This window comes from Athene cunicularia (genome assembly GCF_003259725.1).
Source record: "Athene cunicularia isolate RWA chromosome 2 unlocalized genomic scaffold, athCun1 chr2_part1, whole genome shotgun sequence".
NCBI lineage: Eukaryota > Metazoa > Chordata > Aves > Strigiformes > Strigidae > Athene > Athene cunicularia.
In genome coordinates this window covers 110,907,340-110,930,859 of record NW_020799095.1, presented here as the reverse complement: position 1 = coordinate 110,930,859, position 23,520 = coordinate 110,907,340, and positions in this window count along the sequence as shown.

Genomic DNA, 23,520 nt, shown 5'->3' with positions numbered 1-23,520 from the left:
GGAAAACATATAGAAAACTAGAAAAATCTTACAAACTAACTAAACTTATCTGCACAAAATCATTTGCAGGGAGGTTTTTAATATGACATTATAGTACTTTATCCTCATTTAATTAAGAGATGAGCAAGGAAGATTGTATTCATAGATATTAACTTCATCGTTTCATCTTCATGTACTCAAATGAACTACAGCATGATTTCCTAAGAAAGTTCAAAAAACCTTGGAACTGACTAATTAAATCATTTACTTTCAAGTGATGCAGCCAAGTTTTTTATACTAGAACACTTTAGATGTTGAGTTCCAGATAAGATTTCACTTCAAAACAATCTTGTTGTGTCATTCATTTACTGGTTTTGCTTTTTGGTGGTGCAAGAAGTAGTCAAATGTCCTGATTTCAACCCTATTTTTCACTTCAAGAGAGAACACATTGCTAAAACCTTGTTCATTACGTGTTTAAGTGTGCTAGATACCTGGAAAACCAATACCACATATACTTAAACAGCTGTCTTTGTTGGTTGACATTGATGAACAATTTTACAGGTCAGGTGGCCAAGCAGTCCTCTAGTGTCTGAGGAACACAGGACATTTTCCTGAAGTCTTTTTGCTACAGTTCATTCTAATATAAAGATCTTAGCTTGAATTTCTTACATATAGTTTTCACTGTATGTTATGGTTGAGGTCTGATTCTCTTTAGCTCTTCTCTCTAATTGCTTTTCTAGTGGTCTTGTTTTTAAGCTTGCTATGGCTTATACTGAGTCATATTTAATAGTCTAAACACAAAATCAGCAGTTCTCCTAGGCCAGATGAAGCTGTATCAGAAACCACAATGACAGAGTGGTTGAGGATGGAGAGAATTTCTGGAGATCAACTCATCTGCTCAAAACAGAGTCAGATAGAGCAGGTTGACCAAGACTGTGTCCAGCTGGGTTTTGAATGTCTCCAAAGATGGAAACTCTAAAGCTTCCCTGGGCAAACTGGTGCAGTGCTTGACTAGTCTCACAATAAAGAATTTTCTTCTTATAATTAAATGGAATTCGCTGTATATTAATTTGTTCCTGTAGCTTCTTGTCCTGTCACCAGGTACAACTGAGAATAGCCTTGCTCCATCTTCTTTGCCCCCTCCCATCAGGTAGTTATAGTAATTGGTAAGATCTCCCAGGAGCCTTCTGTTCTCCAGAATAAACAATCCCAGTTCTCTCAGTCTTTTCTTGTTATAGCAGATGCTCTAATTTCTTCATTATCTTCATGTTTTTTCACTGGACATGCTCCAGTATATGCAACTCTCTCTTATCCTGGGGAGTTCCAAACTGGACACAGCAGATGTGTCTCCCCTTTGGAGAGGGCAGAAAACACTTTTGATAATGCTCTGGAAGAGCTGACAACACTCTCCCTAATACAGGCAAAGATATTGTGGCCTTACTTTCTGCAAGGCCATATTGTTGGCTCATGTTCATCCTGCCCACCAGAACATCTAGCAAAGCTGCTTTCCTGCCAGTCAGCCCCCAGCCTGGACTGGTGTCTGGGGTACAGTCCTCTCCAGGTGCAAAACTCTGCGGTTCCTTCTGCTGAACTCCCTGACATTCCTATCAGCTCATTTCTCCAGCCTGTTGGGATCCCTCTGAACGACAGCACATCTATCCGGATTATCAACCACTTCTCCCAGTTTTGCATCATATGCAAACTTGTTTAGGGTGCATTCCGTCCCACCATCCATGTCATTAATAAAGATGTCAGACTGTTTTGGACCCAATTCAAACTTCTGTGGGATTTGCTTGGACTCCAGCTGGGCTTTGTGCTGCTGATCACAGCCCTTTGAGCCTGGCAATTTTCAGGGCACCGTCTGCTTATCTAGTGTCTACTTCCTCAGTTTGTCTGTGAGGGTGTTGTGGGAAACAGTGTCGAAAGCCTTATTAAAGTTAAAATAAACAACCACTACTTTCCTCTCATTCGCCAAGCCAGTAATCTTATTTTAGAAGGGAGAAAGTGTTTGGGGACAACTGGCTGTGGGAGTGAACAGCAGATTAAGAATCAACAGTTTAGTGTTTTGGCTCCTTTTTGTGTCCTTTTCAAAAATATATGTCGAGAAGACAAGCTATTTTTGAATAGTAAGAATTATTGGCTGAATTCAGCAAAATAATGCAAATTATTTTATTTTTAAATCGGCTTTAAATCTCCATATTGAGCTGTGGATTTATATTCTTAAAAGTTCTTGCTGCTCACTGTTAAGATATTTCTATTTACTACTTTTAGGGTTTTTTTCATTCAGAGCATACCAGCAGTGTTTCTCCCAAAGACTTTATAAATTGAGAAGGAAGAGAAAATATAACCTTGGTTTTATTTTTTTCCCACAAGTGGTCTTTGATGCAGTAGCACAGCACGTACAGAGATTCTACTGGTTAACCAAACCTTTGGTTTCATGTGTTTTAATGTACTCTTTAAGAAAAGTACTTTTAAAATGTTTTCCTTCTGTGCTTGTCCACAAAGATATTCTACAACTTTTCTAAAGAGTGTATGGCTCCAAGAGGCAGGAAATGTGAATTCTGTAATGCTCAAGGGGGAAAATTGGATTCCACTGAAGTCACTGACTGAAAAAGGCAGTTTCAGCTGTTTGCTGGTTAAACTAGATCACTTAGAAAAACATTAAAATGAGAGTGATTAAACAAATTAAAACCAAACAAAATATCAAATCTGAAAAGATTTGCCTATTATTTATCTATCTGCATTAAATACACACAAAACAAATAGGAGAGCCAGATACTAAAGATTTTTATTTATCAACTCTGATTAATGCTAGGAGCACTGCAAATACTTTCCTGCCCTTTGCTTCCTACCTCTGCTTTTACAGACTAGAATACAGGACTGAAGCTCTCAGAGCATAACCATATTTGATGGCTGGCTGGACAGTTTGAATTCTGAGTGACAATGTGTTGGCAGATGTAGTCTGATCAGGAATAGACGAGAATACAATATTTGTTGATAAAGGTTGCTCTGCCAAGCAATGTGTGGCATAAGCCTTCATGGTTTCATGAAGAAAACAGATCTGATTAAAATCCTGATATCGATAGCTCTCCTGCTTTCTGAATCTCTTTACAGTTGTGTATTCCGGAAACATGCTAAGGACCTGATTTTTAGGTATAATATTTTATTGAATGCCATTGGAATTGGATACAAAATACTGCTAATTTCAAGATCCCAACTGTGTATTTTAAAAGTTGCAGGATTCTCTGCATGTGGCAAGAAACCTGTAGAAGCACAAATTGCTTTGTTGCTATGTGGTACCTATGATACAGGAACAGGATACAGACAGAGTCCTCTCTTGTAAACTTAAGGGGGTTTAATTTTGCAATTTAAAAAATATTTTTTTATATCTAGTGGTAGTTGTATCACAGTTGCTTATTCTAGTGTAAAAGTGTTTAATGGAACCTTTATAGAGGAATGTGGCTCAATTCTCTGGCACATATTCACCAGAAAATGTAAAACAATTTTGAGTAGACAGAAAGGAGATAGGTCTGCAAATAGTTTTGCAGACTTAAGACTTATTTAAGATTAAGTATGGGAGAAAAAGTTCTTGTAAATTTAAATGGAAAAGTTAAAAATACACAAATTCTGAATTTCTGCCAATTGAATCACATCTGTAAAAGAAAAAGGTATTGTGAAAGTCATAGATTCTTTTAAGAGTCAACCTGACTCTTAAAACCCCTCCAGGGATGGGGACTCCACCACCTCCCTGGGCAGCCCATTCCAACACCTAACAACCCGTTCTGGAAAGAAATGCTTCCTAATATCCAGTCTAAACCTTCCCTGGCACAACTTGAGGCCATTTCCTCTTGTCCTATCGCTTATTACTTGGTTAAAGAGTCTCATCCCCAGCTCTCTGCAACCTCCTTTCAGGGAGCTGTAGAGGGCGATGAGGTCTCCCCTCAGCCTCCTCTTCTCCAGACTAAACACCCCCAGTTCCCTCAGCCGCTCCCCGTACGACCTGTGCTCCAGACCCTGCACCAGCTTCGTTGCCCTTCTCTGGACACGCTCGAGTCATCCAATGTCCTTTTTGTAGTGAGGGGCCCAAAACTGAACACAGGAATCGAGGGGCGGCCTCACCAGTGCCGAGTACAGGGGTCAGATCCCTTCCCTGTCCCTGCTGGCCACGCTATTGCTGACACAAGCCAGGATGCCATTGGCCTTCTTGGCCCCCTGGGCACACTGCTGGCTCCTGTTCAGCTGGCTGTCAATCAACACCCCCAGGTCCCTCTCTGACTGGCAGCTGTCCAGCCACTCCTCCCCAAGCCTGTAGCGCTGCTGGGGGTTGTTGTGGCCCAAGGGCAGCCCCCGGCATTTGGCCTTATTGAAACTCCTCCAGTTGGCCTCAGCCCATGGCTCCAGCTTGTCCAGGTCTCTCTGCAGAGCCTCCCTGCCCTCGAGCAGATCAACACTCCCACCCAACCTGGTGTCACCTGCAAACAGACTGAGGGTGCACTCGATCCCCTCGTCTAGAGCATCAGTAAAGTTGTTAAACAGGAGTGGCCCCAAAACTGAGTCCTAGGGGACACCACTCGTGACCGGCCGCCAGCTGGATTTAACTCCATTCACCACAACTCTTTGGGCCCGGCCATCCAGACAGTTTTTTACCCAGCAAAGCCTGTGCCCATCCAAGCCGTGAGCAGCCAGTTTCACCAGGAGAATGCTGTGGGAAATGGTGTCAAAGGCCTTACTAAAGTCAAGGTAGACAACATCCACAGCCTTTCCCTCATCCAATAAGCAGGTCACCCTGTCGTAGAAGGAGATCAGGTTTGTCAGGCAGGACCTGCCTTTTGTAAACCCATGCTGGCTGGGCCTGAGCATCTGGTTGTCCCACATGTGTTGTGTGATGGTTCTCAGGATGAGCTGCTCCATCAGCTTCCCAGGTCAAGCTGACAGGCCTGTAATTTCCCGGATCATCCTTCCAACCATTCTTATATATGGGCATCACATTGGCCAATTTCCAATCTGTCAGGACCTCCCCGGTCAGCCAGGACTGCTCGTAAATGATGGAAAGCAGCTTGGCGAGCACCCCAGCCAGCGGGTATATCCCATCTGGTCCTATAGACTTGTGTGTGTCGATGTGATGCAGTATGTCACTGACCATCTCCTCATGAATTGTGTGTGTGGGTCGTTCTCCCAGTCTCTGTCTTCTGTCTGAGGAGGCTGAATTCCCTCAACTAGTCATGTTATTAAATCTGAGGCAAAGAAGGCATTAAGCACCTCAGCCTTTTCCTCATCACTTGTTACCATGTTTCCTCCTGCGTCTAGCAGGGCATGGAGGCTCTCTCTGGTCTTTCTTTTGCTGCTCGCATACTTATAGAAACATTTCTTGTTGTTCTTGATTGCTGAAGCCAGATTACTTTTCAGCTGGGCTTTAGACCTCCCAATTTCTGCCCTGCATGGCCTCACAGCAATTTGTAATCCCTGTGAGTGCCTAGCCCCTTCCAAAGGCCATAAACTCTCCTTTTCTCCCTGAGTTGCAGCCAAAGCTCCCTGTTTAGCCAGGGTGGCCTTCTCTGGTGCTGGCTTCTCTTACAGCACCTGAGGGCCACCTGCTCCTGAGCCATTAAGACTTCCTTCTTAAAGAGCCCGCAGCCTTCCTGGACCCCTATACCCTTCAGGACTGTCTCCCAAGGGATTCTGTCAAGCAGGTGCCTAAACAAGACAAAGTCAGCCCTTTGGAAGTCCAGGATGACAGTTCTGCTTCCCCCTCTCCTGGCCTCTCTAAGAACAGAGAACTCTATTATTTTATGATTGCTGTGCCCTAGTCAGCCTCCACCACGACATCATCCACCAGTCCTTCTCTGTTCACAAAGAGGGGATTCCAGCACCCTCTCTGTTTGGTTCACTCACCAGCTTTGTCAGGATGTTGTCTCCCACACATTCCAGGAATCTCGGGGACTGATCCTGCTCTACTGTGTTGTATTTCCAGCAGACAGTTGGGAAGTTAAAGTTTCCCACAATAAAAAGGGCAAGTGATAATGAGATTCCACCTAAGTGCCTATAGAATATTTCATCCACCTCTCTTTCCTGGTTGAGTGGTCTATAGTAGAATCCTACTACAACATCTGCCCTGTTGGCCTTCCCCATAATTCTAACACAAAGACCCTGTTTTCACTACACTTGTGCTCAAAGCAATCATAACGGTCCCTAATATACAGCACCTCCCCACCATGTCTCCTTCCTTGTCTATCCTTTCTAAAGAGCTTGTAGCCATCAACTGGCACACTCCAGTCATGGGAGACAGTTTCTATGATAGCCACTGCATCATAATTTTCCTGTTGCATCACAGCTTCAAGCTCCTCCTGTTTGATAGTTATGTTGTGTGTATTGGTATAGACACACTGCAAATGGGCCCATTTGCTGTTGGTACTCAGCTGCTCTTTTAGAGAAGATAAAGAACCTGGTAGTCAATACTATGAAATAGTCAAGCAGTCACACTGAAGTCTAGTTTTGATAGAAAACATGACTTTCTAGATAAGTAAATCATAGTTTTCTACTGATGGTTGTAGCAGCTGTAGAAAAATGACAGGTCATACAAACATAGCTACATAGGAAGGAAGTAGCAAAAGCTTTAAAGACTAGAATAAAGAAGGTGGTAATAATAAATTCTTACCTTATACCTTAGTATTATACTTGATGTATCCAAATACTTTGCCAAAGAATTGGCTTCCTAGAATAATTGAAATTGTAAGTATAAAACATAAGACTATGCCTGGATCAGTACTGATGGGAAATTCCAGCTGATAATGTTTGTCAGTGTAATGGGTAGTTGCCTTCACATTTAAACCAGCACAAATTAATATTGGGAATAGTACACCCTTCAGAGATGGTTCCACCATTTAATTAAAGCTGCTAATATTTGCTTATCAAGGAGTAGGAAAGATAAAAATACAGTTTGTATGCCCAGGAAATGTTGAAGATATCTTGCCAAGTACAGATGAAAAATGTTGAAACTGTGTGACACTTAGGTGATCTGTATTGAGATGTAAGATGAAATAATGCACATACCGTTATATCAGTACATGTGTGAAAAAGGGAAGTACTACTTATGGCAGGAGCTACAGAACTGCAGAATTTAAGTTGTAAGTGTGATGGAAGGATGATGTTCATATCTGTCCTATAACTACAGCTGTGGTGCAGCTGGGTATAAGGGCTGTGCCCGAGTACACACCTTGTACACTTAGGTTGTTATTTCCCTGGGTAGTCCCGGAACTCCCCATCTAGTCATCATGTAGACAAGACATTAGACTGACTTGAGACAAAGTGACTTCTAACCACTTCCACAAAAAATATTTAACTGTTACTGAAACTCTCCAGATGGGGATTTTGGACAATCCTGAAGATTTCCTCAGGCTGCCCTTGACGGGCTTGCCTTTACTCTTAAATGACCATCATAAACTGACATCCTGTGTGGATCATCTGGCAGTCCCAGCAGCATCCCCAGGTGATTCCCATTGTACTTCCCAAACTGTACTTGAAAGTGGTCAGTAGAAACTGTAACTACAGATGTAGAAACGGTCATGCAGGACAGTCTTTTGTGCATAGGTAAGGGAAGTAGAAGATTTTTAATACATTAAGATAAGCAGAAGGAATGGATTATTAAATGATAGAGGACCACAGGTCAGCTGGGTGTAAGAACTGGGCGGAACAGCAATTTGGAGTCCCATCCAGTCCGGTTGAATGTTAAACTCTAAGGACCCTTCCACCAGAGACTTTCCCAAACCAATTTATCGTTTAGTCATCTGCTGATGGTGATTCTCAAAGAAACAGTGTGATTATACATGATGACATAATGATGATTAAAACATCCTGTGCTCTTGGTTGTCAAGTATCTTCCAAAAGAGTGTTAGTTTGGCACATCAAGTTTTTCATCAAATTGGCACTTTCTCCAGTATTTACAGGCAGATATGTGTCCCAAAATCATGTTAAAGGAATCAGTAACCACCTATGCATTGCTGATTAGACTGCAGAAGCACTTTTTAGACACTGACTAAAGCTTCTCTGGCATTTTTCACCTCTAAGGATCTAAAATATAGACTTGTCTAATGGATAGCATAACTGAAGAGTCAACTTCTCTCATGTGTTTGCAATTTAGTTTCTTCCCTGAATCCTACTTCTAAAAAGAATTGAGCTTCCAGATAGTAGCTGCTATTCCAATTTCCTGCTGCTGCTGACATTAGAAGTTATCTTTATTGGCTTTCCTGGAGAGCCATGTTCCAGTCTTTGAGAAAGCACCACAGGTTATTCAGGGTTCAAACTGGCTCTAATGTTCAGTTAGATACCTTCTCTTTTACATGTGACAGATTTATTCTACCTGTATATTATCTTTTTAATCTTCTTTTCTTACTCTCCAATGTAAGTGGCTCTTCAATAACTTAAAGATTTCTAGTTCAATTCTTTGACTAAGTAAAAGATGTGAAATAGGTTGCTCTTTGAGCAGTAAGAAATACTTGCAGGTCTGCCACTTTTCTCAAGTTGGAAAACAGATCTTCTACACAATTTACCTGGTAATTATCAAATACCTTTTAGTCCTAATACCACAGGTTTCTTTGTGGACATACCACTTTAGAATTAATTATAACGTAAGCTACTTACATTCCTGATATATCAGCGATCATCAATCTTCAACAGTGAGCCTGGCTAACTGCAAAAGAACTGAAACAATAGTTCTGTGCATGTTGTGTGTACATCCTTAGAGACAGGGACTCTCAAAGTGTAGTGCAAAGCATAGGTTCAAAGCTTTTACATGTACATTGCTACAGGAATAAAAACAAATTTATAGAAAGCTAACCAATATTTGTAGAAAAGTTTTAAAGATTCAGATGTCACACAGATCCATCTAACCCTTCTAGCCCTTTTCCATACTGCTCAGGTTTGATTCACAATATTTTATTTACTGTTTTGAGAACTGGACCAACATTTCTAAAGAAGTGCTTGTGATGATTCCAAGATCTTCTTTTAGAAGTTACATTTTAAGTAATTAATTCTAAACTGACTGGTGTGAAGTCTATATTTGGAGGTATAAGGGGCTAGCATAGTTGGGTGTTTTGTTTTGTTGTTTAATTTGTGAGAAACTTCTAGCCTCTATTACTCTGGTTTTATGAATCAGACCCTCAAGTTGCACCAGGGAAGGTTTAGACTGGATATTAGGAAGCATTTCTTTCCAGAAGGGGTTGTTAGGCATTGGAATGGGCTGCCCAGGGAGGTGGTGGAGTCCCCATCCCTGGAGGTATTTAAGAGTCGGGTTGACATAACGCTGGGGGATATAGTGTAGCTAAGAATGGTCAGTGTTAGGTTAATGGTTGGATTAGATGATCTTCAAGGTCTTTTCTAACCTAGATGATTCTGTGATTCTTTACCTGGATATATATTTGCTGTGATACATATGAGAGCACCAACCCATAACAACAGCTGAAGTAATTTTAAATTACAATGAAAGTAGATTTTGATGATAACATTTAAATGAAAAATAAGAGTTCTTTCTAAGGAGTAATGTACTTTCTAATCTGTCTATCTCTTCAGTGTGTGTGCTATGGCCCTTCAAGGAAAGTCACTGGTCAGTGGTACCCTCTTATCCTTCATGAATTTATAGCATTGTGATCATCTATGGGGAGCTTACTGTGAAAAAAACAAATTTAAGCATGTGTATTTAAAACTTTAAGTTGCCTTTGGATTCCCTCTCCATCTCTGGATGAAGAATTTATTTCTTGAGAAAAGAAAGTAAGATAAAACCTACTGAGTAACAACTTAAAAGAAGAGAATAAATTAATGACAGAAATAGCATCAAGAACAAGTCAAGAAAAAAACAGGAGCATTCACTACGTCAATTTCTGTGATAGGTATGCATTCACAGGCAAATTTTTAATGGCAGGATATTAATTGTGCTCTGCTGAGGCTAAATGGAAACAAATGGATTTATCTGATTGGATAATAGGACCTTTATTCAGTTCCCATATATGCTAAACCACTAAGAAACCAACTTTTTAACTAGCTCTTTACAACCATTCATGTCTATACAGATAAACAATTAAAATCTTAAAAACTGCTTTTCCTTTTATAGACACAGCTGCTTCTGAAAAATTTCTTTTTCAAGCAGGGTCGAGATGCTAAATTTTGTATAGTATACCTCTGTACCAACTTACCAAATGGCTCAATATGGACAACTGCTGAGTAATTTAGGATTTTTCAAGTCTGGAAAAACAACATTTACAACTACTTCAGTCTGACAGTAAATTCTGTTCTTAAGGGAAGGTTTAACTCAAAGACAGTGGGCCAGATCCACAGACGCCATTAATTAGAGATGGATTTGTCAGTAATTTGGCCAGTAATATGCCTTAGATGATCTCTCCAGCTGAGGATGTTCCTTTCAGTTCTTGCAAATATTCTTTTATCTTACACTTTTAATAGTATTTGTAGGCTTTCTTATATGTAGACCCTTGTGCAAGCATAAATATCTTTTATATTCCAACAAACTCATGTTAAATCTTCTGTGAAGGGGAGGTGCTGCAGTTAATGTTGGTGAAAAAAAAAAAATTTGGTCTGGTTGAGTTTTGCCTGGTTTCCTACCTGTGGACTTCCCTAAATCCTTCATGTATAGAGCTCCTCTGAAAGTTATGTAGGGTTATTTCACATCTAATGCAAATTTTATCTTCAGTGACAACACAGGAGAGCTTTACAATGTATATAAGGGATACCTGAATAGTAATTTATATTGACAGTGTGTTCACATAAGTTTAAACGACAATAAGGCAGTGTTCCTTAAACCAATTTTTTAACAAGTTATCCATAGTAAACCACACACTTGTGTAATGTTAAAGTATTACAAGGCATAATATAAGACATATGCCTAAGCACTCACCAAGCAGCAACTCATCACTGACCAGGCCCCTCACTTCACCTTGGAACTGTTTTATTATTCTCTTAATCTTGTTCTCTTATTTATAGAGATATCTAACACCAGATTTGAACTCTGGTAGTTTAGATTAAAGTTAAATTAGGTTAGAATAATATGAAACATGTACTAAAAATGTGCCACTCCCCCAAATCAGTATAGTCTAATATTATGAACTAAGGCTTATATCATGCTGTAGAGTTGTAAATTTCTAGCTTTCTAAAACACCATATCATAGAGGACTATCCAGATTGTCTAGGTAAATGATCTTCTGATTTAAAAAAGTTTTTAAGGACCTTTATTCAAGACTACAAATATGTAACATTGGAAATAAACTTTTTTCCGCACCTTATGATATTAAATTCAGGTGTTCTTACTGAACATTTCTATATTTATAAAATGAGTACTTTACAGATGTTTTTAAAAGATACATTTATTTCCCAGAATTTTAATGCTGTCAAGTGGATGGAATGACATAAGAAATAAGAGGATAAGAAAATACATTCTGAAAATTAATTACTGTGTCTACATGAAATTCTGTCTGAATATTATATGTTCACGTTTATCTGTTCTGTGGGTTTTTTTTAATGAATGAGGAGTGTTAGCACCACAGCAAAGGATAACTCTGACATATGGTGATAGTACTTTATTATATTTTCCTGAAATTTAGGGTTACTTAAAAATATATAAGAGGACATTTTTTAACATTCATATTTTCCATTAAAAATGTCAGTAGTGCTCCTCTCAGAGGGAAAGAAACAGGTCAGAATTGTGGCCTTTGGTAAATATGGATTATATTTTGCCCTGGGAGATGTTCAAATCAAACTCTCTTGCTGCATCTAACTTGAGTAGGTGTACTTCACAGTCCTGATTCCCCATTTGGTAAGAGCCTAAGTGTGGTGTAGAGCGAGTTGTGCACTTTTGGATTTCATTCTAATCTGCAGTCAAGATACATTAAGTTGTCCATCCAGACCCAAGACTCTGGCAAGTTCTCCTTAGTCCCTTGCTTAAATCTCTAGGGGAGATTCTAGTACTTCATGATCACTACGGAGTATCTAAGCACCAGAATGAAAGATGAAGGTGTACATTGTGCTCTTCTGAAATTTCTGTCAAATGTAGTATTTGTATTTCACTTTGATTAGGTGATTATGCTTCCAGTTCCTTTTCCTGAAATGCTTTCCTGTAGCAGAAGCAATGCCATACATATCAAAATGTTTAAACATTTTAAACATCTTTCTGTTTAGACAGAGCATTAGTGTTTCTGAAGATTCTTTCACCACTTTATTCCTGCTGCAAATTTTGCCTATCTCAATGGTTTCAGGATGTTTTAGGACTTCCTATATCACAGCAAAGTGATACCACATGACGTAAAGTGGGCACACATTGCAAAGGCAGAAGCCACTTCAGCAGCCTCCAGTATGTTCTTAACTGCAGTTTGCAGAGCTACTAAGCTATATGGGAGGTTTACAAGTGACATGCATCCTGTGGCATAGTAGTGGAACACTCCCTCATTTCCTGCATGCCTTCTAAGCAAGAGGCATTCCCAGAGTAAGATGAACAGAGGCAAACTCTCTCCATAGATCATAAGTAGGATAGAGTATCTTGTGGCTGTATCTAAAGTTAAAAAGTTCTATGGTTATACATGAAAACAACATATTTCAAAGCAACTCCTGTTTCTAGTAAGCAGATTCCCCGTCTTTACCCTAGCTTGTGGAAACAGTCCAAGTTTAACAATATCCCAGGGAGGTTTATGGAGCAGATTTTCTCACATAATGAACAATAACTTACTTTGGCCTTTTGGACTGGATGATGTTACTTACATTTTCAGTATTTATCATAAATGGCTAATCCTAACTCTAGTTTCTGCATCTGTGATCAAAATGAAAGTTTTTTAAATTCCAAATATGAAACATTCCTTCTGCACTCAACCAACTGTAATGAGCATTAGTGTCCAGGAGTGTTGTTTTGGCATATCTCCATATGCCATTAATTTCCATACTTTTTATCCTAACATCCATCTTCCATATTTTAACATCTCTCATGTGCTAGCCTATCTTTCTAAGAATAATATCCATAAAGTGTAAGAAATTTATTGTGAACACTTAACAGGGTGCTAGAAATTTAAGATTTTTTTTCCCAGGTTCACAGGATGAAAAGATGTTTCAACTGATTTATAGTTCTAAATTGTACATTCTACAATTGTGTTCAAGATATATATCTTTTAACTTAGATTATTTATGATTTGTGCAATGTCTATATAGGTCTGTAGCTAGTCTTTAGGCTTCTGTCAGATACATTTGTTTCCTCTTCAACTGAAATTAATATAAACAGTTTCTGGGGAAAAGACAGAAAATATTAATGTAATACATACCACCTAGTGTTCTCATACATATTGGAAATGTGTGTGTATGGTTTTAAGTATGTATATGTATGCATTATCTATCCCAGCTACTTATAGGTGACAGAAGCTTTTGAAGCCAGTTAATTTTAATGTCCTCTTGAATAAGTTGCAAAACTGACTTTTGTTTAAATACGTATTTCATAGGCTATTCATGATTTATACACACAGATTTTAATGAGTGGGTGGAATTAGACCTACAGCATCTATTTTCTTTCTAGATGAGATCACTTTATGAGTATAGCTGGTTTTTAATGATCTAAACTATATGGATATTTTCTGCAGTTTTATTATATAGTATTAAAGAATAAAGGCTGTCCTTTTGTTTTAAAGGAATCTACTATATATATTGAAGGACTCTGCTGTGTCAGTAGCCATATACCATATACTTGTGTGAACAAGACATAAAATATGCTACACATGGAGAAATCCCATCAGATTTAAGAGTAGGAAGCATAAAAAAAAAGTAGTTCTCCAGACCCTACAGAGCCTCTCCAAGTCTTCTGAGCAGTTAAAATTGTTTTTAATTGTTTAATAGAATTTTAAAGCAACTATGATAAAGTTCTAAGATAAATTGTATCATATTTAATCCTCCTTGACTGATTGTCATTTGCCTTAATGTTATGAATTTTTGCAGTACTGTTTTTATTATTCTGTTTCAGTCCAAAACTTCAATTTACTCTTGAAAAGCCTTTTGAACCTTCTCCAAACCAGGAATCCTGTGATTTAGCTAGCTCTAGGTGGAGATCTGTCCTTAATATCAAACTTCAATCTCCTTTGTTGCAAGCTTTGTAAATTATTGCTTGCACTGTCCTTGGTGAACATAGACAACAGTTGATCATTGTCCTCTACAGAAAGGGCATTATACATATTTGAAGACTGTGATCATATCCCAGTTCAGTCTTCACTCTTCTAGACTAAACAAGTTCCATTATTTCAACCTTTCCTCATAGGTCATTTTCTGCATCTCTTATCATTTTTATTACTCTTCTCTGGACTCTATCCAGTTTGTTTACATCTTTCATAATGACTCAAGCCTGGCCTGTGTCTGCTAACAGAAACACATTCTTCCTAATGTAGTTAAGACTTGGTTTTAAAACAAACAATTAAGACTAAATGGTTTGATCACAAAGTGACTCAGGTGTAAAACATGTTTGTGTGAGAGCTCTCTCTTCCTTACTAGGCCTAAACCAATGCTTGTACAATTTTGTTAGCCAAGACAAAAAAAAACAAAACAAAACAAAAACCATGGTTTTTAACATATGGGAATGATTACACTAATTTGGGAAAAATCCTGAGGTTCATTCTGTCCTTTCTGACTACCTCTGTCAGGTAGGAGATGTCTACAGAATATTACTTTTTTGTGAAAAATTATTGATACGGTACTCATGACCTACTGCAACACTTAGGATCTGCAGCTTATATTCAGACAGAAACAGTTATTGTCCAAATGTTATAACAATCACTTTCTGCGTAGGGCTAGAGAGTTATGCATTTAAAAACAATCCTCCATCAGGAATTTAGAGCAAAATCATAGACTTCACAGTCATGGAAAGTTAAGCATTGGATTTGACCTGATATATCATAAATAAGCGAATGAACTTGATCTGGCATTTGATATCTGTTCAGAAGAGTGAAATATTGAATTACGGTATTTTGCGTCTACAGAACAAGTCTTATAAAGGAGCAGCTGAGGGAACTGGGTTTGTTGAGTCTGGAGAAAAGGAGGCTCGGGGGAGACATTGTTCTCTATAACTATCTGAAAGGAGGTTGTAGTGAGGTGGGTGTCAGTCTTTTCTCAACTAATAAGTGATAGGATGAGAGGAAATGGCTTCAAGTTGCATCAGAGGAGGTTCAGATTGGATATTAGGAAAAACTTCTTCACTGAAAGGGTTGTCAAGCATTGGAACAGGCTGCCCAGGGAAGTGGTTGAGTCACCCTCCCTGGAGCTATTTAAAAGATGTGTAGATGTGGTGCTTAGAGACATGGTTTAGCAATAGACTTGGCAGTGTTGGGTTTACAGTTGGACTCAATGATCTTAAAGGTCTTTTCCAACCTAAATGATTCTATGAATACCATACTGCTGGTGCTCAAGAATATACCAGATTTTTTTACCTGAAATTAGAAGGTGACCTTCAACCTTAAGGATTATTTTCTGGATTAATTTTGTTCTTGCATGAAATTCAGTTCTATATGGAGGGAGGTTTTTCCCCTTGCTGTTACCTATTTAGTTTACAGTTTCTTACAGAAACCATAGAAGACTTTAGAATTTTATTAGATTATACTTTTTAATGGTTGGGATTTAAAGCACATCTATATTAAGCATGTCTCTACCAATAAACTAGTTATGCAGAATTCCAAACAATTCCAAGAATTTGGTTTACCAGAAGTGAGCACACCTTGTGCAAGTATGCAGCAGATAACACCTGGGTACTGCAAAGTATAACTGCCTGTGAACAAGCTACTTTGGTTCTGAAGTGCTGCTGTAATGTTGTGTGCAGTTTTCATCCTGGTGCTCAGAGCAGCTAATTGTTGGAAATATATGTGTCTGCTTTCCTTTTTGCTGACTGCTTAGTAAGAGCTGCTTCTAACAGCTGATATCAAACAGTGAATTTTTATCCAAGACATTCACTTTGGATTGAGATATAGTCATCAGTTGCCTTTCTTTCCCTCCCCACATTCCCTACATCCTAACTCCTACTCTTCTCTATATCCATATCCCGCTATTAACTTTCCCAAACAACTCAGCTACAGACTGCACACTGTTCAGCTACCAGCATCCTCTCTCCCAAAGACTTTTTCAAGCCTCTTTCTTCATCAGAAGACTTCTGTGCACACAGAGATTCAGAGTACACCTTTCTGAAGAGCTGATCTGATGGCTTGTCTTCAGCAGGTTGCTCAGAATTACAGCCTGACTCTCCTAGACTCTGAGTCAGTCTGTGCTGGCTGGTGAGCAGCTGAGGGGGTGCCCACTCCTGACTTACCTGCCTCAGGGAGGTACTTCACCCCTTCTGAATTTATTAGGAAATTTCTGAAATAGCAATACAGGTTCAGATCCTCAAAGGACATACAAGATATGTAGCAGACCACTAGGAGTAACAGCAAAATGATTTAATATGTTCTTTAGACCTTACAACTAGCAGACTGGTCTGATGAAGTCCAATGGTCAGTGAAAAACACAGCCAGGAGTTGGGGAGAGGGAGAGAAGAAATTAATGATTAGCAGAACTAATAAAAACCATGGAAAAGGAAGGAAGGGAAGAAATTTGGAGATTGAATTGCACTGTGTTATTTTTTTTTAATACTTACTGATCACTTCTTGTTTAGATTTCCAGTCTTTAGCATTTTACTAATTCCTAAGTCTTTACCATTGTTTTTTTATATAGATGCAAGTGTAAAGAAATAAAGGATATTAATTGCTTAGTGTAACTTTCTTAGCATTAGCAGCTAAACGTGCTGAAGCCTTAGGCCCCAAGCTGTGAACTTTTACCTGGTTAACTAAAAGGAGGCCAGACTGAGCTGGAAGATAAGGAAGCAAGGAAGGCTGCCTACACTCATCAGCAGAAGCTTAGAGATAAGAAAAGAAAGGCCTGCCTTGAGACGATGAAGGAACCCAGTAAGAAATAGGAAGACTCCAGGACCTAATATTACTACTGGTAAGAACTGCCACAAGAGGGGTGGGGGATTTATATTGTGAAGGTTTAATTGCCCAAGGATTTCCTTGTTCAGGGTCCCTCAGCAGAGGCACCCAGCTCAAGCTATTCCTACCGATATACCACTCAAATAAATTACCTTATTGGACTTAAAGCCTGAAACTCTGCTATGGGATACCTAGGGTGGTGAAGCTTTAAGAGTTTGGTGACCTAGATGGGACACTAGGCCACCATTGTCGGATCCTCTTGTCTTGAAACATCCAACTGCCAGCAGCAGGTGAGTTCACCTGGAATCTTTGGAGTGGGAGGCATTGAAGGGTGACTTAAAATTCTCTGAGCAGATCTGGTGAAAATACTGTAGTGGGTTCGAGTCCCTGTCTGTATCAGAGTGGATTTGAGTCCATCTCCTGCTGCAGCTTATAGGTGTGCAGCCTGATCAGCATAAGGTGCACATAGAAGGGGGTTCAAGTCCCTCTTAGTAACTGAAAATGATGAGAAACACACCCGACGAAGAGAAGGGGCCACCCTTAGCCAAGATATTGGAAAAATGGTAAAAGGTTTATGATACAGCTAATCTGTCAGAAAGATGCATGGTTACATTATGTCAGGAAAACAGCAACAAAAGAGGGTAAATTAACAGAATGGTGGCCACTGCAGGGGACTTTTGACCATCAGCAACTCACCTTTTTGTGATACCATCTAAAGGATAGATTCCCAGGACAGATGGATTATTGGTATGTTTTGGATAACTGAGCATGGGTGAGGAGACATCCAAGCTGATGTTACTGGGAGAGGGACTTTACCTAAGGTAATGTTTGTAGTAGCAGATGCTAGAACCCCAGATAACATACTGACAGTGTCTGCCCCACCTTATATGCCTAATGCTCTTCTCTGCCACCTATTGCTACTTCGTTGACTGCCAAACTCTATCCTATGGTCTCTAATATCTTGTCTAATCTTTCCACTCTGCAGCAAGGAGAGATGGATGGAGTCAACCCTCCTCCTGTTATTATTGCATGTATTTATTAACCAACCCTGGAACCTCAGTGACTTAGCCTTGTGGGGCAATAAAATGTCAAGGCTGAAGAAGATGCTGAAAGGTATGACCAATTATTTTCTAACATATACACAGTGTATAACCTGAGTTGGGGAGCTACTCAGATACTTTTGAAATAATGGTTTTGACTGGTTGAGTGAGATAAAAGAATTAACAAAGATGCAGAGTTGACACAACAGGCCAATAGAAACTGAAACCTTTGGCCAGCAAATGACCCAAATTGGGGTTATAATGATGTAGGGTATAAGAGCCACTTGTGAAATGGGACTCTGGAACTTAATAGAGGACATTAAGGTATGTCATGAGCTAGAAGTAAATGGGACTAACATGAGATTCTCAGTGTGGACAAAAACTAGACAAACACCCCAGTGATTTCTGGGGATGGCTCCAACAAACCCTGTTAAAATATGGGGGAATAACCACACCAAACAGCAGTAATGCACTTGCAATTAGTGTCTTTGTGGACAAATGGTCCCTGACATATGGAAATACTTTAAAGAACATGCCAGGTTGCCAAGGGGAGACTTTACAAAATTTTTAAGTATGGCAATACTCATATATGATGGGTGAGAAAAGAAACAGAAGGCTGAGCAAGTGAAAGAGAGAAAGAAGGCAAGAGAACAAGAAGTTAACTTACTGGGCACAGCCCTTTTAAGGAATTTGCAGATGAGAGATAGAGGTCAAGGAAGAGAAAGGCCAGGCATGGGGGTTGGCCCAAGACCAGGAAATAGAGAGAATGAAAGAATAGAGAATGAGAGGAAGTGAAGAAAGGGAATGTTATTACAGGAATCTGGGACATGTGCAACACAAATTTTCCCTTTGTCCATGGGGGCCACCAAAGGAAGAAAGTTATCAATGCGAAAAACTACCCCATGAAAATAACCACTTGCAATGACAGGAGGAAGGAGACCTGGTAGATCTTGAGGGATTAGAAGGGTTAGAAATCTTTAGTACGTGAGAAACCCAATTAGATCCAAATGGACATGTAATAGGTAAAGTAGAAGACCCTGAAGTTCAATTTTTGATAGCTAGGGGAGCAACATTATCCCTTTGAATTTTACTCCCAAAGGATTTAAGACCATAGATAAAATTTTAATACACAGTCTCAGAGCAAGGAAAAAGGAATTTGAGTAAACCCCTCTTAATAACAGGAAACGTATACGTGGAAGATTTATATTAGCAGAGGATTCTCCAGCATGCTTGCTAGGGAGAGATCTCTTGCAGGCTTTAGATGTGAAATTATGCTTGTTATCTGAAGGAATAGACCTAATAACAATGGGAATGAGTGTATTCTTAGAAAGCCCAAAGAATGAATCTAAAATACTGAAGGCACTAGAATCTGTAGCAACAAAACTATGGATTACAGTGAGCACTAATGTAGGACTGCTAGTGTTCAATCTATGAACATAAAAACAAAAGGAGGAACTCCAGTGGCTGTAAAACAGTATTCTAGTCCCCAAGAAGCTGAAAAAAAGCATCCAAAAGCAAATACATCAGTATTTAGCCCAATTAATTTTAAAAGTATGTGTGTTTCCACATAACACACCTTTACTTCCTGTAAAACATAATAGATTGGATGAAGATGGGGACCCAGAATATCATTTTGTACAAGATCTGCAGACAAGAAGCCAGCACGTAGTCCCTCCTAATCCAATGGTGCCCGATTCCTCAACCATACGTTTACAAATACCACATTGGGCAAAAGATGGGAATGATCCAGTGTTGGAAACCTGCCCCTTGCCAGTGAGGTGCTGAGCAACCAAAGGTGCTCTTCTATCCTGAGCCCTGCACACTGCCATCACAGGGATTAGTGCCTGTACATTAAATAGGAGATACATAGGCAAAACCTCTCACAAGCTTATCCTCTGCAATGCTTTTTATCCATAAATAGATGACAGCTGTGTATATGACCCAGTCAGCTTTAAAAGAAACAGGCACTCCATGTACTCAATGTGAGTACTATTTAGGTTAAGAACAGTGAGTCCTTTCGCAGTACTACCAGCACTCCACAAGATGTCATACTATGACAAAAATGGCAATTTCTGTGTGCCTGGAAAGTAAACTGCAGCACTAACCTGCCAGAAACAGCAGCCTATTCGGGCAGCTTTAGCTGAAGTTGTTCAGACAAGCAGAAGGCCACCCTTGAGCAAGAATGTTTTGAGATCTACTGTAATCCCTTGCCTAGCACTGAATTACCAACTTAATCTATAAATTATTTAGAGAACATGTGAACAAATTTGCCCTTAAGCAGTAACTCTTAGTCCTACACAAGTTTCAGACTCAGTGGAAGGGAAAGGAATTGCACCAAGTTGTCCAACTAGAAACTATTGTGTCTTCTATTTTGAATATACTCTATGGTTAGCAAGAGTGGATTATAAATGTACCAAAACCATGAAAATTTATTGCATAAAGTGAGAGGTTTGAGACTTGCAGTGAGTACTTCTTTGAATACTTCTAGAAGTTGCTGGGGTTTTAAAATAAAAGAATACTTACTCTGCTGCTGTACAGCTTACTACTCAGAGCAAAATTAACTTACTTTACTTTTAAAGAAGTCATAATGTTTTTCCTTTAGTTTCATTTGTGCCCTTCATATATTTATAGACTTTAAACTAATTTCTGAGAGTTTTATTTCTTGTCTGAAGGAAAACATTTCTACACTCAGAATATAAATACTGGGTGAAATCACCCTTTCCCTAGTGTTTGTGAAGGGACAGGGGAAATTTTGGAGTTGTGTTTTACCAATTATTAGGCCTAGCATAAAAGACACAGCCAGCATAAAGATGAACCAATAACAAAATTGTACTTGATACAAAAGGGTCAGTACATGGGTGAGTGCTGGGGGTACAAACAAGTCAGTCAGATTATACATAATCAACATCAATCCCATTAACCCCAACAACTACACCCCACAACCAACTATGGGTGGAATAAATGGTGAAATGCAGTTTCCCATAGAAGGGACAGGAGACAACCAAGTCAACAGACCAAACACATACAACCAAGGAAGCCACATACTGAATCTCTACACAGCCCACACTTACAAAAGCCAGACCTGACTGGAGCCCAGTCCCAGGGAGGTGAGAGGTCCTTCCCCAACAGGGAACTCTGCACAGGGCATCCACCTCACAGACAGACACTGCCCCTGCCTGCAAGGGGTCCCAGCTTTTATCCCTCAGTGGGACACCTGACCTTGGGTTACTTACTGCAGACACCTGGGGCTCATTTACCCAATGGCTCTCCCTGCAAGGCCGGCACCACCCTGGAGGGAAGCTTAAAGGTAAACTCACCCCCCCTTTGTGAAGGGCTGTGGGAATCACCCATATGTCAACATTAATTTGGGGCTGAAACCCCAGCATTTCAAGTTGCTAGACACTCTGGTGATAGAAGTGCTAAAGGAAGCATTTTGTGCTAGTTCAATAGCACAAAAAAGGTCTTGTGAAAAGAATCACAAACCCCTGTGACACAGTCATCACAATGGCTATGTCCATGCAAACATCCCCAGCCTGACTGCATTTCAGAAAATGTGATGTTCTAAACAGAAAGAACTATCATGCACTAACACCAGAGGCTTTAGGTAAAATTCATGCCGGTTGCATGTAGTAGGTTGTGAGTGAGATGGTAAAGACAGGAAGAGAATGCAGAATCAATGGAATGAGATTACAAGAAGATGAGTGCCAGTATCTTGGGTTCCATACATACCAGTTTTGGTCAAAACTTGAGTAAATGGTGAGTATAAGTTTGTGTCAATGAAGGAAATGTAACTTTACTGATGGGCATTTAGATGCTTGGCTACACAAGAAATATATCTTTAGACCATTCTAGCAAACTTTGCAAGTTTTGTTATGCTCTATTGTTTCTTGGGGTTTCATTCCATAATTTCTTAAGATTTAGAATGAAGAACATGGTGACTAAACGTAAAATGAGATAAATTGAGTAAAATCTGGGTTCTATGTTGGGATAAGATACTTAAAAGGCTTATTAAGACAAAATATATTTTTTTCTTTACAAAGAAATATTGAATGTAGTTTAATTTGAATAAAATCAGATACCAAAGAAGAAAAGTAAATGTGAATCAACATAGCTACCTCCTCCTTCTTTTTCACCAAAAATTTTGTTGTTTAGCTGAAACTAGCAACGACATCACCATTGTCAAGAGTGCAAGAACTCCCAGTCAGTTTGGCAATAGGCTGGAGCAGAGTTCCGAAAACATGTAGATGAGTTTTTGCATACTGTAGAAAAAAAAATAAAAATCAGGTGTAACAGAATTGCTGTAAGTGTAATTTTGGATCCATTGCAGTAATTATTGTAACATAACCCTGTAATATTTGCAACATCAATAGATAAAATTATATTTATTTTCCACCAACTCCAGACTGGAAGATTCCTTACCTCCTCACCATCCTTCAGTATTTATTACCAAGTTACAGATGATTTTCAAGGCCAATATCACTTTTTTTCCCCCCCAAATTGTGAGCACTGCTCTTAGAGTGCTCTTATGTTATCAGTGTGGCAAGGGTTTTAGTAAGTCTTTATTCAGGTAACTTGTCCATGAACACTAATGGGCTTACCACGGATCTCATCTTCATTGAAGATTTTAGCTATAGAATTTTTTTTGTCCATTTTGGGGTGAGAAAAGTGTAGAGGAGTTCTGGTTTGTGTCATGTTGTGTAAAGGTACCTAACCAGACAGTTTGTGGCATCTCTGAAGGAGGCCACTGAAATTTGATTAGCGGAGATTACATATTCCCTGTTTATTCTGTTTCTATATTCCTAATACTAGTGTAATGGCTGAGTAATAATGTATTGACTGCTAATGCTTGTTGACAAGATCTTATGAAAAATAGATTAAATGTAGAAACATTAGAATACATAATTCTTGACTTCTTTTGAAGTGTCCTTCCTATTTATTATTGTGAAATATGATAGGGAGCAATATGGCTTTGAATGGGTTGTTTGCCATTTAAAATACTGGAAGTGCAACATAAGAAGATATGCATGGTTACTAATATTCAGATTTCATTTTTGCAGATGTTTAAGGAATAATATCTTTCTTGGACTGCCTAACTACTCATTCTAGAGGTAGTGATGTACTTAGTGAGATCATATCTCTCTTATGTATTTTGAGATTTAAAAATATCACTGTCAGGACCTACTTACAAGTGCTAAAAGGTGTTAAATGGGACCAAGCAATGGGAAATAAAAATGTGCTCCTGAAATGTGAGTACCAGATATTGAAGGAAAACAGGAAAACAAACATGGTTAAGTCGTGGTTTGGTATGCTCATGACTATAAATTAAATAACATGTTTTCTCCTACAGACTGTCTCTCCTTAAAAACAAACAAAAAAGAGAACCCATACAGTGCTAATTTGTTTCTTCCTTCAGTCTTTAACCTACACAGTAGTCAAAGGAATGTAGTATTTCATTACAAAGGGACAAAGTACTTTACCTAATGCAAAGCAAAATAAGTCTTCCTGTCCTAACCTCTCTTTCTCCCCCCCCC